Source organism: Rana temporaria, chromosome 6, assembly GCF_905171775.1.
Source record: "Rana temporaria chromosome 6, aRanTem1.1, whole genome shotgun sequence".
Taxonomy (NCBI): domain Eukaryota; kingdom Metazoa; phylum Chordata; class Amphibia; order Anura; family Ranidae; genus Rana; species Rana temporaria.
In genome coordinates this window covers 211,783,678-211,799,299 of record NC_053494.1, presented here as the reverse complement: position 1 = coordinate 211,799,299, position 15,622 = coordinate 211,783,678, and the positions used below count along the sequence as shown (strand labels likewise).

The 15,622-nt window shown below is 45.7% G+C and overlaps 1 long non-coding RNA gene across 1 annotated transcript; it reads left to right on the top strand.

Annotated features, from left to right (window-relative positions):
* Positions 1-3,572: 3,572 nt before the first annotated feature.
* LOC120942705 lies at positions 3,573-9,089 on the top strand. Its single transcript, XR_005750251.1, has 3 exons — positions 3,573-3,669; positions 4,471-4,549; positions 8,711-9,089. It is a non-coding gene; the product is annotated as an uncharacterized LOC120942705 (long non-coding RNA).
* The last annotated feature ends 6,533 nt before the right edge of the window (positions 9,090-15,622 follow it).

Below are 15,622 nucleotides of genomic sequence, written 5' to 3'. Positions count from 1 at the left end.
TACATAACACAATATAGTGTTTGGCAGTAACATTGTAACAAGAAACATAAGAAAAATTCCAGGATATAACACGAAGTGCATTCCAGCATAAATAATCAATGACACAACCTTAAAGTGGAGGTTCACCCTATAAAAAATTTCTAACACTGCATCCAGCCCAGTTGTTCAGATAAAATGACACTGACCTTTTTTTTTTTTTTTTTTCGTAGATAGCGTTTAGCCGTGGAATTCACCGCGGCTTCCGGGTAGGGAATCCCGCAGGAGTGGGCGTTCCTTTTGTCATGCCAATTGATTGACATGCTAAACGACGGCGCACACAGCGCGTTACGACTTCCCGAAAGAAGCTCGGGTCGGCTCTATTCGGCGCCGGTGCGCAGGTATTATATAATACTCATATACGCTGTATATATATATATATATATATATATATATACACACACACTCATAATCTAATCTTTTTTTTTTTCTTTCTTACATATCAGTGACATAAAGGGGTTGAAAAGGTAAACAGACTGTGCAGAGTGCAGTTGCTTCAGAGCATAGTAAATGAGGTAAAGATTCACTTTGCAAAGAGTACCCAATCACGTGCAAGGAAAAAAAAATGCATTTTTGCTTGCACAAGATTGGATAATGGACGTCTGCAGAGCTTCTGATCATTTACTAAGATCTGGAGCAACTGCACTTTGCAAAGTGCCCAGAGTTTTTGACTTCAGTAAATAAACCCCCATACTGTATATATTTATATATAGATCTTTTTTTTTTTTTTACTTTGTTATATTTTTTTTTTACTGACATCTATTTGAAAGTCGTTGCTCTGAAGCTGTCATCTTTATATTTTGTTCTCTACTTGATGATTCTCTGAATCAGACCGTATGCATATTGGGTGAAGCGATGCGTCACTGGTTATATAAATATGTACTGGCAGTTCTCTGGGACCTATACAGACTGTCATTGATATGCAAAATGATAATAAAGTTTATTACAAAAAATGTATATATATATATATATATAAATATATATATATTAATCGCAACTTATAAAGCCATCCACAACTCTGCCCCGAGCTACATCACCAATCTTGTCTCCAAACATCACTTAAACCGTCCTCTCTTCTCAAGACCTCCTACTGTCAAGCTCTCCTGTCTCCTCCTCCCATGCTCGTCTCCATGATTTCTCCAGAGCCTCTCCCATCCTCTGGAACTTGCTACCTCAACCTGTCCGGACATCCCCTACTCTTGCTACCTTCAGACGATCCCTGAAAACTCATCTCTTCAGGGAAGCCTATCACGTCTCCAACTAATCTTTTACCACTTCCTTCAGCTCATTCCCCACAGTTACAACCTATTGTACCACCTGCCACACCCTATTAGATTGTAAGCTCTTCTGAGCAGGGCCCTCTTAGGCCCTGTACACACGATCAGACATGTCCGATGAAAACGGTCCGCGGACCGTTTTCATCGGACATGTCTGCTGGGAGCTTTTGGTCTGATGTGTGTACACACCATCAGACCAAATCCCCCGCGGACAGAAAACGCAGTGACGTGGTGGCTGACGATGACGCGGCGACGTGCGCGAACCGGGAAGTTCAATGCTTCCACGCATGCGTCGAATCACTTCTGGTACGAACCATCGGACATGTCCGATGGACAGGTTTCCACCGGACAAGTTTCTTAGCATGTCCGCTAGGCCCTACACACGGTCGGACCAGTTTCAGCGGACATGTTCGGTCGTGTGTACAAGGCCTTAACCACTTCAGCCCCGGACCATTATGCAGCTAAATGACTAGGAGCCTTTTTGCAATTCGGCACTGCGTCGCTTTAACTGACAATTGCGCTGTCGTGCGACGTGGCTCCTGAACAAAATTGGCGTCCTTTTTTCCCCACAAATAGAGCTTTCTTTTGGTGGTATTTGATCACCTCTGCGGTTTTTATTTTTTGCGCTATAAACAAAGATCGAGCGACAATTTTGAAAAATTTTTTATATTTTTTACTTTTTGCTATAATAAATATCCCCAAAAAATATATATTTTTCCCTCAGTTTAGGCCGATACGTATTCTACATATTTTTGGTAAAAAAAAAAACGCAATAAGCGTTTATTGATTGGTTTGCGCAAAATTTATAGCGTCTACCAAATAGGGGATAGTTTTATTGCATTTTTATTAATGATTTTTTTTTCTAGTAATGGCGGCGATCATCGATTTTTATCGTGACTGCGACATTATGGCAGACACTTTTGACACTATTTAGGGACCATTGTCATTTTTACAGCCATCAGTGCTATAAAAATGCACTGGTTACTGTGAAAATTACACTGGCAGTGAAGGGATTAACCAGGAGGGGGGCGCTGTAGGGGTTAAGTGTGCCCTAAGGGAGTGATTCTTACTGTGGGGGGCGTGGCTTGGGCGTGTGACGTCACTGATCGTCGTTCCTTATGACAGGGAACAGACGATCAGTGTCAGTCTCACTAGGAAGCACGGGGAGAGGTTTGTTTACACTTACCTCTCCCGATTCTTCCTCTCTGTGACCCGATCGCGGGACACCGGCGGCGATCGGGTCTGCTGTTCCCGCGGGGACGGTCATGGAGAAGAGGACCGGGTCCCACGGCTGGGATCTTAAAGGTGACGTACATGTACGCTCCTGTGCCCAGCCCTGCCATTTTGTTGACGTATATCGTCGTGCGGCGATCATCAAGCGCTTAATCCTCTTGTATTTTATTGTATTATAACTGTATTGTCTCCCTTTTATATTGTAAAGAGCTGCACAATAAGTAATTTTCTACCAAAAAAAATATGGATTTTAACTTGTAAGAAACAAATGTCAGAAATAGGCTTAGGCATGAAAGGGGGTACAAGTGGAACCTCGGATTGCGAGTAACGCGGTTAACCAGCGTTTTTGGCAATATAAGCACTGTATTTTGAAAAATCCTAACGATTGTGTTGTGCAAGTGTTGTTGATTCAGGCCAAAGATGTGTGCAGTACCGCGTTTGGCCTGAGGTGGGGGGGGGCACCAGAGCCGAATGGCATCGATCATTGCCGATCGGCGCAGTTCGGAAATGCTAGGAAAGACTCGGAAATACTAAGTTCCTGAGCCTTGCCGAGGTCAGTCGTGCTGTCCTCTGGCCTTTCCGGCTGTTTCCGAGGCTCTCCGGCGCCCTCCGCCTCTGGCCGCATGCGGTATTGCATGCCATTGAAGTCAATGCGGAACAAATTATTTTAGCTTCCATTGACTTCAATGGGGAAACTCGCTTTGATATGCGAGTACTTTGGATTACGAGCATTCTCCTGGAACGGATTATACTCGTAATCCAATGTTCCACTGTATGTTACTGGAAGTTTCCTGATGCCTATACAGAAAGTTATTGATGTGTGAAAATACAATAAAGTAAAAAATAAAGTAAAAAATAATAATATATACATATATATATATATATATATATATATATATATTTATATATATATATATAATGGCAATTCCCTGAGGCCTATAGAGAAAGGCTGACATTTGTGTGGAGAGCAGGGTCGGCCCGGTGATTCCGGAAGGATCCTGGACTCTCTTTCCTGGGATTGGTCCCTGTGGAAAGGGTGCAGCCAACTGTAGGTGTTCTCTCAGCAGAAAGGATCTGGCAGGCGGTAGATCCTGAGATAACGGCTGGACGCAGTGTTTGTGAGGTGAGTGGCGCAGTCTCCATAGATCTGTTACCATGACAACTGCCTAAAACATCAAAATGTGGGACCCCAGGATGTGCCAGCAATGAGGGAAAGTGAGGTGACCCGTTTAGACAGCCCTCTGTCCTCACTACAGCTCAGTAACATTGCCTTTTATACACAACCAATGACAGGTCCTAGCTGGGGGGGGCATGGAAAAACGGTTGCACAGGGCGGCAAAAAGCGGGTCGCCATCCTCAGCGTCTATCGTTCACCAGCTTAGCGTGATCACCAAAAACATTCAAAAGTCGGTATGGCCACCAGCGGATATCGCTGTTACCGTAGCAACCCGCCCACAAACGCCAACCAAGAAGCAGATGCCATTGCCCACCCACCCAGAGGCCACATATTTGCGTACCATTGGCGCCTAAGGGTTAAGGGTCAGTTGCCCCTGGTCAGTTGAATAAAGCCCTTGTTATAGGTGTCGGCCATTTATATACCTGTGAAGCCTGACTGGAATACTCAAGGGACGTTGCTAGGATGTTGCTAAGTGAGGCCTACTCACCTCCACCATCACAGGAGCGAGCTTTTCCTCTCATTCAGACCCCCTCACACGCCATTTCTCCCCCCTGATGCAGCAGCTCTGAGCTCAGCATTTGAGAGCTCACTCCTATGATGGTCTCACTCCTATGATAGGCCTCACTTAGCAACGTCCTGGGAGGATTCCAGTCAGGTTTGGGCCTACACCTATAACAAGGGCTTTATTCAACTTTGGTCTGAGCTGCTGAGTTTGATTGTTTGTTTTTTATCTGCATCCCCTTGCAGGCAATCCTATTCATATCAACTGGGACGCAGACGTGAATGGACGCCGCTCTCAGGCGCTGACAGTTCATCACCCACAGAAGTAAGTACAGCAGGGACCAGGATGGGTGAACTAACCCTTTAACTACTTGCGGGCTTCCCAAATGCACATTAATGGCAACGGGGCGGCCACTCTGCACTGGATGAAGTAAATTTATGTAATCCGGCATTTCCAGGTAGGGGACGCGCTCGCCCGCTGCCCCATCTGTGCTTTAAATCAGTACAGCACAAGTGGGTTAGCAGGTCCTGGCTAATGATTTATGGCCTGGACCTGCTGATCGGCTTAGCGAATTACAGCACAGAGCTCTGTGTTTACGAACAACACAGGGCTCTGTACATGGAGGAGAAATTGTAGAAAAATCAGCCATATCTTCTAGTAAAAATCAGTACATATTGCACACATTACACTTGTTAGACACCCTTTTATTGCCCCCAGATGGTTACCTCGTCCCAGCCTGTGTCATTAGTACAGTGACAGTGGGCCAGATTCTCGTAGATTTGAGGCGGGCGTAGCGTAAGCCATTTACACTACGCCGCCCCAACTTACAGGAGCAAGTGCTGTATTCCCCAAACACTTGCTCCGTAGTTTGGGGCGGCGTAGTGTAATTGGCCCGGCGTATCCCCGCGTAATTCCAAGGGGGCGGCTTGTATTTAAATTAAGCACGCCCCCGTGCAGTTTGAACTGCGCATGTGCCGGGCTTAAAATAGCCCAGTGCCCATGCTCCAGTTCTCGACGGAAAACATCAATGACGCCGCCGCGACGGATAAGGCGACGCGGACCCGACGCCATACTTAACATGGCATACGTGGGACTGGCGTAAGGTTACCCCTCATATAGCAGGGGTAACCTTACGCTTACGCAAATGACGTAAACGACGGTTACGCGACGCGATTTCGTTCAGGAATCGGCGTATCAGGCTCATTTGCATAAACAAATGAGACCTGAACGTAAACGCCACCTAGCGGCCGGCGGCAAATTACATTTAAGATCCGACAGTGTAAGTGACTTACACCAGTCGGATCCTAGACTAAATCCGGCGTATCTTGTTTTGTGAATACAAAGCAATGATACGCCGGCGGGAAATTCGATTTACGCCGGTGTATCAGTAGATACACCGGCGTAACTTGTTTGAGAATATGGCCCAGTGTATAGTATTATCACTCATCGCTGTATTAGTGTCACTGGTGATGTCAGTGGCAGTTAGTGTTAGATTGGCCGCCACAATATTGCAGTTCCATATTGTCAACACGAAGCGCTGGGCTGTGATTGTACACAGCCGATCCGCAGGTCCCAGCCATGACTTGCCGACAGGCTCACGATGTGTATAATCACAGCGGGTGCCAACAGGAGGGCGCGCATGCGTGCTCCCTAAACCCGGAAACAGTCAGTGATGTACAGGTATGTCAGTACATTGTGGGCGGGAGCGGTCCGCAAGTGGTTAAAGAGGAAGTAAACCCTGATGGGTTTTACTTCCTCTTTATTTCCCTGCAAAGGTAAAGCATTTTGGGCTAGTATGCATCGCATAGTAGCCCATTATGTGTCACTTACCTGAAACCGAAGCCTGCGATGTCACCGCTGTCCACACTAGCAGCGAGCGTCCATCATCCATCTTTACCCCTCTTCCTTCCGGGGGGCCACGAACTCCGCCTCTGTGACTGTCCAGAGTCGCGTGACGTCACTCTAGCGCATGCGCACGGGAGCAGGCAGTTACGGCATGACCTCCTTTAGAAACGGCACAATCGCCGTTTCTAAAGTGCACGATCGCCGTTTCTAAAGTGCGCCTGAGCCGTTGTCTACCATGGAGGTTTAGGAGATATTTCCAGCACCTACAGGTAAGCCTTAAGGTGCTTTTTTTTTTTTTGATGTCCCAATGTAGAGTATAATAGCTAGATTCACAGAGACTTAGGCTGGCGTATCAGTAGATAGTCAGAATTTGCGTGAGCGCTAATTTAAGCGTATTCTGGTAACCAGATACGCTTAAATTAGGCTCAGATACGAGCGGCGTAAGTGTCTTACACCCTCGTATTCCTAAAGTGTCATTTTTAGGCTGACCGCTAGGTGGCGCTTCCATTGCGGTCGGCGTAGAATATGTAAATCAGTAGATACGCCTATTCACGAACGTACGCCCGCCCGACGCAGTACAGATACGCCGTTTATGTAACGCATTAGCAGGCCTAAAGTTATTCCATCAAATAGATGGAATAGTAATGTTAAGTATGGCCGCCGTTCCCGCGTCGAAATTCTAAATTTTTTACGTTGTTTGCGTAAGTCGTCCGTGAATAGGGATTTACGTCATTTACGTCCACGTCGAAATCAATAGGCCCATGCGGCGTACGTTGCCGCAATGCACACTGGGAAATGTAGGCGGACGGCGCATGCGCCGTTCCACAAAAAATGTCAATCACATCAGGTCAAGCCCCATTACCATAAAACACGCCCCCTCAGCTAAATTTGAATTAGGCGCCATTACGCCCGCCCGATTTACACTACGCCGCCGTAACTTAGCAGGCAAATACTTTGAGAATCATGTACTTGCCTCGCTAACTTACGGCGACGTAGTGTAAACAAGCTATGCTACGCCGCCGCAAAGTTACGGCAAGCTATGAGAATCTAGCTATAAGATTTCCTATCATCTGTGCCCAGTCTTGCCACACAGAGTTAATCCAGCTCTGAGCAATCCTCTTTTTATTGTTCAGTGAAATACAACAGACTTCCCGATAAAAAACAAAGTCCTTGCTTCTGAAAAAAGGTGCGCAATTCACATTCCCTCCCCTGTGTTTTGATGAAATGTTTTCAAAATATGGGGTGAGTCACAGTTCAGTGCCATGAGAAAATGCAACTGCCATCAGAATATACATAGAGCTGGAGGGAAGAGGGGAGGGGAATGTGAATTGAGCACTTTTTACAGAAGCTGTGCATGTCTGCAAGCTAGTGCACGAGATATGTAAATAACCTGTCACTCAAGGAAGGACTTTGGTTTTTATCTGGAAGTCTGCTTTATTTCCCTGAACAATAAAAAGAGGATTGCTCAGAGCTGGATTAACTCTGTGTGGCAAGACTGAGCACAGATGATAGGAAATATTATTCTCTACATTGTGACATCAAAAAAAGTGGGTTTACATCCACTTTAAGGTGCCTAGGACAGACATGCAAAATGCGGGACTGTCCCGGGCAATCCGGGACACTTGGGGCCAGATTCTCGTCCAGCGGCGTATCTCTGCGGCGGCGTAACGTATCCGATTTACATTACGCCGCCGCAACTTAGACGGGCAAGTGCTGTATTCTCAAAGCACTTGCTCCGTAAGTTGTGGCGGCGTAGCGTAAATCGGCTGCGTAAACCTGCCTAATTCAAATTTGGATCCGGGGGGTGTGTTTTATGTAAATGTACTGTGACCTGACGTGATTGACGTTTTTCCCAAACGGCGCAGGCGCCGTCCGTGGACTTTCCCAGTGTGCATTGCTCCAAAGTACGCCGCAAGGACGTCATTGGTTTTGACTTGAACGTAAATGACGTCCAACCCCATTCACAGACGACTTACGCAAACGACGTAACTTTTTCAAATTTCGAACGACGGCCATACTTAACATTGTTACGTCGCACTTATGCCACCATATAGCAGGGGCAACTATACGCCGGGAAAAGCCTAACGTAAACGGCGTAACTTTACTGCGTCGGCCAGGCGTACGTTTGGGAATTCGCGTATCTAGCTAATTTACATACTCGACGTGGAAATCGTCAGAAGCGCCACCTAGCGGCCAGCGTAACTATGCAGTTACGATCCGACGGTGTAACACAGTTACGCCAGTCGGATCTACGGGAAATCTATGCGTAACTGATTCTAAGAATCAGGCGCATAGATACGACCGCGCAAGATACGACGGAGATACGACGGCGGATCTGGAGATACGCCGTCGTATCTCTTCTGAGAATCTGGGCCTTGGTCACCCTAATGTCACCATCAGGAAGCCAGTTTAGAGCAATGGTGTGCAGCCATTACCAGAAAGAGTGAATATAGACAGGAAGGGAGTGAAAGAGGCTGAGATCAGCAGCACTGGGATATAAAGAAAAATGAATAAAAGTAAAAAAAAAAGTACCGGTATTTTATTTAGAAGAAACAAAAAAGGGAATTGTTTAGAAAGTTTTAGCAAACTACATGTCATCCAGTTAGGGTTTTTAACAAATGTAATTGTATTTTTTTGTAGCTACAGCTAAATCGAATCCTTGTCGGTGTCTCGCTCACCTCACCATTAGAAAAAGATATAATGGAGGCCGTTTATTTCACCAGACCGGAAGGTTTTAGAATGGCGACCTATCAGCTTGTCCGGAGCCTTTGTCAGATGGCGACTTCTTTTATTGCCATTCTGTTCGCCTGCAGCAAACTATTTCTGTTACTCACCAGCATGCTCGTGACAGGGCATGAGATGTGCAGGTCGCTCATCAATATCACCTTGGCGGCGTTGAGCGGATTATGGCTCCTCATTTTAGGTGTCATATTCATATCGAGGATCTTAAGATATGTCATAGGGCACTTCTTTTAAAAACTGGATGCGCAGAAATAAAAATATAAATTCTTTGGCAGATAAAACGGATCTTAGATGTGTATTTCTTCTGTATATTGAGCCGTTTGCTAAGGCCCCATACACACGAGAGGATTTATCCGCGAATACGGTCCAGCGGACCGTTTCCACGGATAAATCCTCTCGAGGATTTCAGCGGATTTTCATGCGATGGAGTGTACACACCATCGCATTGAAATCCGCGCCGAAATCCTCTGGCGATGACGTGTCGCGCCGTCGCCGCGATTATGACGCGGCGACGGCGCGACGCTGTCATATAAGGAATTCCACGCATGCGTCAAATCATTACGACGCGTGCGGGGAATCCCTTTGGACGGATGGATCCGGTGAGTCTGTACAGACGAGCGGATCCATCCGTTGGGATGGACTCCAGCAGATGGATTTGTTGTGCATGTCAGCAAATATTCGATCTGCTGGAATCCATCCCAGGGGAGATTTCTCCGCGGAAACAGATCCGCTGGCGTGTACACACCATAGGATCTATCCGCAGAAACCCATTTGCTGGGATTTATCTGCGGATGGATTCTATCGTGTGTATGGGGCCTTAGAGTTCAGCTTTTAACCACTTAAGCCCCGGACCATTATGCAGCTAAAGGACCAGGCCCCTTTTTTGCGATTCGGCACTGCGTCGCTTTAACTGACAATTGCGCGGTCGTGCGACGTGGCTCCCAAACAAAACTGACGTCTTTTTTTCCCCACAAATAGAGCTTTCTTTTGGTGGTATTTGATCATCTCTGCAGTTTTTATTTTTTGCGCTATAAACAAAAATATAACTTTTTGCTATAATAAATATCCCCAAAAATATATAAAAAAAAAACTTTTTTTTTCTCAGTTTAGGCCGATACGTATTCTTCTACATATTTTTGGTAAAAAAAAAATCGCAATAAGCGTTTATTGATTGGTTTGCGCAAAAGTTATAGCGTCTACAAAATATGGGATAGTATTATGGTATTTTTATTAATATTTATTTTTTTAACTACTAATGGTGCCACATCATGGCGGACACTTCGGGCACTTTTGACACATTTTTGGGACCATTGCCATTTTTACAGCGATCAGTGCTATAAAAATGCATTGTTACTGTGAAAATGACAATGGCAGTGAAGGGGTTAACCTCTAGGGGGCGCTGTAGGGGTTACGTGTGCCCTAGTGTGTGATTCTTACTGTAGGGGGGCGTGGCTGGGCGTATGACGTCACTGATCGTCGTTCCCTATGACAGGGAACAGACGATCACTGACAAGCCACTAGGAAGAACGGTGAAAGGTTTGTTTACACTTGCCTCTCCCCTTACCTCAGCTCTGCGACCCGATTGCGGGACACAGGCGGCAAAAAGGGTCCGCGGGCGCGGGCGCGGTCACGGAGCTTCGGACCGGGTCCAAACGACGATATACGTTGACAGAATGGCACGGCTGGGCACAAGGGCGTACAGGTACGTCCCCTTTAAGAACCCAGTCGTGGGTCGCGAGCGCCCGCGATCGTGTCACGGAGCCGCAGAACAGGGAGATGCCTGTGTAAACAAGGCATTTCCCTGTTCTGCCTAGTGACAGGACACCGATCTACTCCTCCCTGTCATCGGGAGCAGTGATCAATGACATGTCACTGGTAGCTCATCCCCCACACAGTTAGAATCACTCCCTAGGACACACGTAACCCCTTCCTCGCCCCCTAGTGTTAACCCCTTCCCTGCCAGTGTCATTTACACAGCAATCAGTGCATTTTTATAGCACTGGTCGCTGTATAAATGACACTGGTGTCAGAAGTGTCAGATGTGTCCGCCACAATGTCGCAGTCATGATAAAAAAATCGCAGATCGATGGCATTACTAATAAAAAAAAATAATAACATTTACATAAAACTATCCCCTATTTTGTAGACACTATAACTTTTGCGCAAACCAATCACTATACACTTATTGCGATAAATTTTTTTACCAAAAATATGTAGAAGAATACGTATCGTCCTAAACTGAGGAAAACAAATGTTTCTCTTTCGTCCATGGACGGACACAGCTTCCTTATACTCTTGACTGTAGGGTTATGTTCCGTCTATTAGGAGAGGATCCTCTCCTAATAGGAGGAACATAACCCTACAGTCAAGAGTATAAGGAAGCTGTGTCCGTCCATGGACTTCAGAGAAAAGGATTTTACGGGGTGCACAAAAATCGTATTTTTTTATATTTTTTGGGGGGGATATTTATTATAGCAATAGTAAAAAATATAGATTTTTTTTCAAAATTGTCGCTCTTTTTTTGTTTATAGCGCAAAAAATTAAAACCGCAGAGGTGATCAAATACCACCAAAAGAAAGCTCTATTTGTGGGAAAAAAAGGACGCCAATTTTGTTTGGGAGCCACGTCGCACGACCGCGCAATTGTCGGTTAAAGCGACGCAGTGCCGAATCGCAAAAAACGGCCCGGTCATTGGGCAGCCAAATCTTCCGGGGCTGAAGTGGTTAAAATGCATAATGGCGACCATGGCTAACACAGGGACAAATCTTGCATGATATTTTGTATGCCCGTTGTTTATTTGTTTTATATTATGTTTATTTTGTCTAGTGAGGGCAGGGCCATCTTTACCACAGGGCAAATGGGGAAGCTGCCCAGGGCCCTGTCACTGTTGGGGGCCCAAAGCAACCCCCTTTGAAAACATTTTTTTTTTTTAATATATATATTTTTTTTTTTTAAAGGGACAATTTTTTTTTGTTAGGGGTCCCAGGGGCCCCCAGGGCCCCAGATGGCAACCCCCCTTTTTTTATTTATTTTTAAATAAATTTTTTTTTTTTTTTAATATATTTTTATTTTATTTTTTATTAAAGGGACAATTTTTTTTTTAGAGGTCTGGGGGTCCCCAGGGGCCCTTAGTTCCCCAGGGCCTCGGATGACATTCCCCCTTTTTTTATAAAAAAAATATTATTTTATATATTTCTTTATTTCTTTTATTTTTATATATATATATATATATATATATATATATATATATATATATATATATATATATATATATATATATATATATATATATATATATATAATATAAATGTTATTATTATTATTATTATTATTATTAAAGGACCCAGAGGTCCCCAGGGCCCCGGATGGCAACCCCCCTTTTTTTTATAAAAAACATTTTTTTTTATATTATTTTATTTCTTTTATTTTTTTTATTTTTTTTATATATATTTTTTTTTTTATTAAAGGGCTCAGAGGTCCCCAGGGCCCCATGTGGCAAACACCCTTTTTTATTTTTTATAAATGTTTATTTTTGTTTATATATATTTTTTTTATTATTATTAAAGGGCCCAGAGGTCCCCAGGGCCCTGGATGGCAACCCCCCCCCCCTTTTTTTTTTTATAAATGTTTATTTTTTATATATCTTTTTTTTATTAAAGGGCCCAGAGGTCCCGGATGGCAACCCCCTTTTTTTGTAATTTATTTTTATAAAAAAAAATTATTAAAGGGCCCAGAGGTCCCCAGGGCCCCAGATGGCAACCCCCTTTTTAAAATATATTTTTTATTTCTTTTTTTCAGCCCCCCCCCCCCCCCCGCTCAACAACTTCTCGGCTCCAGGGGGCCCCTCAATCAACACTCAAGCCCAGGGGCCCCCACCACCCTAAGTCCTGCCCTGGCTATGGGGTTGCGACGCCAGAGACAATGCGCATGGCTGGTGGCCGCGTTGTCCGCCGGCGACCCACGATCGCTCCTCAGAAAGCCAGAACGTGGATCTGTTAATGTAAACAGACAGATCCCCGTTCTGTCAGGGAAGTAGAGAGAGATCTGCTATTCCCAGTGATCAAGAACAGTGATCTTTCTTCCCTCCTCCTCTAGTCACTACACTCCCCCTCATCATGGTAATGGCGGCAGCGGCTTCCGTCTCCTCCCTCCCTTCTCCTCGGCGGCCAATTGGGAGTCTTCTCTTTTTGGCCTATTGGAAAACGGGTCTCACACCAGCTTCTGATTGGCCCGATTGAGGATCAGTGTTTCAACAGCGTATATTCATTCGCTGTTATAGCACACCTGGGTAGGCTCCGGTCGCACTCTCTGCGACCTGAGCCCACCCTATTTTGAAGCCTGTTGGAGCCTCTGTCTCTAATCAGGTGCTTAAAAAAAAAAACATGGCCGCTGTAATTCATGCGCCCAGTGCCCCGAAAGGGGTCGGACGCATTAATAGGGGGTGGCCGCGGCGGCCATGGATAGATTCATGCTGTGCATGAATCTACCCATTACATATAGGGGGGCGACCTGGAGAGAGGGGGGTGCCCTTAATTGACGGTCCGCCACTGATCAATCTCAATGACCCTCTTGTAAGTGTTTTTGATCGTCTCTCCTCTGGTACCCTTTTCCAATGTAAAAATCTTGGCCCAGATTCTCGTAGATGGGCGTAAAACTGTGCGGGCGTAACGTATCTGATTTATTTACGCAAGTTTTACAGGCAAGTGCTTTATTCACAAAGAACTTGCCTGTAAAGTTGCGGCGGCGTAGCGTAAATCACCCGGCGCAAGCCCGCCTAATTCAAATTAGCCGGGTAGGGGGCGTGGAGCATTTAAATTGGGCGCGTTCCCGCGCCGAACGTACTGCGCATGCGCTGTCCGGAAAATATCCCAGGGTGCATTGCTCCAAATGACGTCACAAGGACATCATTGGTTTCGCCGTGAACGTAAATGGCGTCCAGCCCCATTCACGGAAGACTTACGCAAACAACGTAAATTTTAAAATTTTGACGCGGGAACGACGGCCATACTTAACATTGGTTGCCCCTCATATAGCAGGGGCAACTTTACGCGGCGCAAATCTAATGTAAACGTCGTACTTCACTGCGTCGACCGCACGTACGTTCGGGAATTCACGTATTTTGCTAATTTGCATACTCGACGGGGAAAACGACGGAGGCGACACATAGCGGCGAAAAAAAAAATTGCATTTAAGATCCGACAGCGTAAGAGCCTTACGCCTGTCGGATCTAATGGATATCTATGCGTAACTGATTCTATGAATCAGTCGCATAGATACGACGGCCCAGATTAGGACTTACGACGGCGTACATTGCGTTGCGCCGTCGTAAGCCCTTTGAGAATCTGGGCCCTTGCGTGTTGCACTTAAGTTTTTCTACTTTCTTAGCTACTAAATCGTCTTCATATTTAATAACACCTTTATTAATCTTTCATCCTGCTCATGAACGCTCATGGGATGTCACTGCAAGATTCAATGTGATTATTTAGCGATGTAATTTTCTCTTGAACTATCGCTACATTTCATTCCCGTTATTGGATAATAAGAGACATTAACATTTTTAAACAATCAATGCAGTGGCCCAGATTCAGGTACTATGCGGGATATTTGCGGGGGAGCAGGGCAACGATTTTGCCCTGCGCCCCCGCAAATATTTTGCGCTGCCCTCGATTCACGGAGCAGTAGCTCCGTGAACTGCGAGGGCGCGCCGGCAAATTTGCCCGGCGTAAGCGCGCGCAAGTTAAATGATCCCGCCGGGGGCGGGAATCATTTAAATTAGGCGCGCTCCCGCGCCGAGCGTACAGCGCATGCTCCGTCGGGAAACTTTTCCGACGTGCATTGCGGCAAATGACGTCGCAAGGACGTCATTTGCTTCAAAGTGAACATGAATGGCGTCCAGCGCCATTCACGAATCACTTACGCAAACGACGTGAAATTCAAATTTCACGTCGCGGGAACGGCGGCTATACTTTAGCATTGGCTGCCCCTACTATTAGAAGGGGCAGCCTTACGCTAAAGATGCCGTACGGAAACTCCGTACCGTGCGTACGCAGGGCCCGCGCAACATTGTGAATCGGCGTAAGTATGCAATTTGCATACTATACGCTGACCACAATGGGAGCGCCCCCTAGCGGTCAACGCAAGAATGCAGCCTAAAATCTGCGTGGCATAAGAGCCTTATGCCACGCAGATTTTAGGCTGCAGTCGGCGTAACGAGTTCTCTGAATCAGGAGAACTCGTTACGCCGGCGCAAGTCAGCAATTGCGCTGCGTAACCTATGGTTACGCAGGCGCAATTGCTTACTGAATCTGGGCCAGTGTGTTTTCCAATAGTCCTTTACATGTCAAGAGATTGCATTGTTTTACCACCCCCCAGACCGCCTTGTACCCCGCTGATCTCCAAATATTTAAAAAAAAATTTCAACATCCCGTCAAGGTGTTTCTTTCACCTAGACGTCCTTTTTAGATGGTGAAAATACCTATTTATGTCTTTTTTCTTTCTCCTCATCGGTTGACATATTAAGCTAATTTGTGCTAGCTATGAGTTCCTCATGGATTATACCCTTTTAGCTGGATTCAGAAAGGCCGTCCTAACTTTGCGGCGGCGTAGTGTATCGTGTTTACACTACGCCGCCGTAAGTTAGCGAGGCAAGTACATGATTCACAAAGTACTTGCCTGCTAAGTTACGGCGGCGTAGCGTAAATCGGGCGGGCGTAATGGCGCCTAATTCAAATTTAGCTGAGGGGTCGTGTTTTTAGGTAATGGGGGGTGACCTTACGTGATTGACGTATTTTACGAACAGGGCATGCGCCG